Here is a 2,524-nt window from a genome sequence, read left to right as displayed (position 1 = left end):
ATTTCCTATACCCCACCAGCGCCAGAGACCTTTCTTAAGATCATCAAAACCGTTTCGAGGCACCATGAATCTTATTATATGCTTCACCATTTCAGCACGAGGAGCGTATTCTACGCTTATTAAATAATCTAGATGAAGAAAGAGTAATGAAATCATGTCTTAGGTAAATAAAAGTTTCCTAGAGATTCCTTAACTCACTAAAAAGACCTTTCCTAAAATGCACAATTATTGTCAGGCAATACCAAGGACAACAAATTCAAGCCACTGCAATGAATGGAATAGTGTAGGTTACTTCGTACCTTAACACCGAGCTTGGATTTGTCTCTTCTTTTGTTTATTTATTACCTTCGCCAACGAAGTGTAGTTTGTGTATTCACCTATGTTTTTCTGTGTTTATGTTTGACTACACGATATCTCCAAAAGATCTCAATGAATTTATACGAAATTCTGTGGAAGTGTGGGCCATGGGGCAAGAAAGAACTGATTAAGTTTGGGGGCGGATCCGGATCCTATGTATTCCACACGATATCTCCAGGGATCCGTATCCGGATCCTTTATGATGACAGTGGCACTGGCGGAGGTATGAGCTCTGTGAATGCTTTCTAGTTACACATGCGCTCACTAAGAGAAAACAGGTGACATGTTTTGATCGGTGTGTATGTGTGTGTTTTATGCTTTGATCGGTGTGTATGTGTGTGTGTTTTATGCTTTGATTGGTGTGTGTGTGTGTGTGTGTGTGTGTGTGTGTGTGTGTGTGTGTGTGTGTGTGTGTGTGTTGACAAAGTAGCTGTTCTGCTCAAGTTTTAGTCAAACTTCATGGAATGGTCGAGGGTCACCCAAGGAGTACACCCTATTGTTTATGAGAATAACATGGCAAAAGTCAAGGTCACATAGCAAGAAAACTTTTCTTTCTTTTTTACAATTTAGGTCAAACTCTCTGGAAATGTTGATAAGACTAGAGCGAAAAAAGTCATACTGACTACAAACAGATTAAGGGCACAATGGAAGGTCAATTCAGTTTTGGCCTGATTTGAACCAACTTGGTGGCAGAGTTAACGCCCAGAAAAGAACAAATTGACTGATTTTGTGCAACAATTATTTAAAGATCAAAGTTCGAGCCATGTGATTTTGTGTGAACAAAAGAGCAAACAAACATGAGCTGACTAGAACAAACCTGGGATGATCACCCAGTAGCCTGGCTTACTGTCTTTTAGAACAATAAGTCAAAGCACAAAGTCACATGGTAAAGTCAACTTAAACAGATTTTCTGTGATGTAACTTTTGAAATGGTAGTGGTTAAAATAAGAATAGAATTATTCAATTTTGAGGACAATCACTCAAAGGTCCGGGTCAGAGGGGAAGGGCAAAGGTCAAGGTCAAAGAGGAGCGTCAAGTATCAAGGTCAGTGGGGAAGGTCATAAGTGAGGGTCACTTAGAATTCAACCCAGTTTTAATCTGATCTAAGTCAGTGTTGGGTTAAGGGTTAAGCAAGAATGAAGTAAGTCGATTATAAGAATAATCTGGCGAAGGCCAAGGTCACAAGGCAAAGTCAAATATTCGCTCTTTGACCAGTAGGTGGTCGGGGATGTTGCTCTCTCTTAATCTATCTATCTACTATAGCCCGACGCCCTAATCCCCCAAAGGGTGGCCGCAGACAAAACGCCTCCAAGTCGCTCTCTTAGTTTTTTCATTCATTGCAGACGCCATATATCCCAAACGGGGTGGTCAAGGGCTCAGAGTTAATTGTTTTACAGGGAGGGGCACTAATCCTCCACCAACCCCACTTGACACGTAGGGATGCCAACAGCATCTGGTGTTCCCAGGCGGTCACCCATCCAAGTACTAACCAGACCCAACGTTGCTTAACTTCGCTGATCGGACGGGAAGCGGTGTATTCAACGTAGTATGCCGCTCTCTTAGTGTTTATTCTTATTTATTCTTTCCCTGAAAGGAACAACTTTCCGAGTTCCTAGACTTTGCTTCTTCCTTCCTAGGATAAAAAATAAAAAAAAGTTAATGGGCGAGAACTGTTTCAAGCTGCCTGAAGTTACTGAGAAATAGCAACGATATTACAAAGCCACCGTATTCAATGCGTTAAGACTATCAGTCCCCTGTGGCTCACTCTTAAAGGAATAAAATCGACCGGCGTTAGCGTGGCTGGATTACTAAAGCGTCCCGGCATTGAGGATTAACAGTAACAGTATTACCATTCCCATTATCAGGACAATTGTAGTGTTTTATTCCTGCAAACGTCATATGATTTTACTCAGCCTAGAGGGAATATTAGAGCCTGGGAGTGTTAATACCCACCTGTTATATATATCCTTTATCTCTTCCTTACCTCTTTTGTTCCCCCTCCCTCTCTCTCCTTATCTCTCTCGCTGCCCATATATCATTCTCTCTCTCTCTCTCTCTCTCTCTCTCTCTCTCTCTCTCTCTCTCTCTCTCTCTCTCTTCATTTACTATCTTACTTCTATCGCGATGTCTCTCCTTGCATTATCTTGCTTCTGTCCCCCTGTCGCCC

The 2,524-nt window shown here is 41.8% G+C and overlaps 1 non-coding gene across 1 annotated transcript; it reads right to left on the bottom strand.

Moving 5' to 3' along the window:
* Nucleotides 1–1,798: 1,798 nt before the first annotated feature.
* LOC145406490 (5S ribosomal RNA) lies at nucleotides 1,799–1,916 on the bottom strand. Its single transcript, XR_013898533.1, has one exon. It is a non-coding gene; the product is annotated as a 5S ribosomal RNA (ribosomal RNA).
* Between the last annotated feature and the right edge of the window lie 608 nt (nucleotides 1,917–2,524).

This window comes from Coenobita brevimanus, chromosome 70 (genome assembly GCF_032717465.1).
Source record: "Coenobita brevimanus isolate Jiangsu-jjx chromosome 70, ASM3271746v2, whole genome shotgun sequence".
Lineage (NCBI taxonomy): Eukaryota > Metazoa > Arthropoda > Malacostraca > Decapoda > Coenobitidae > Coenobita > Coenobita brevimanus.
This window is presented reverse-complemented; position numbering and strand designations above follow the sequence as displayed.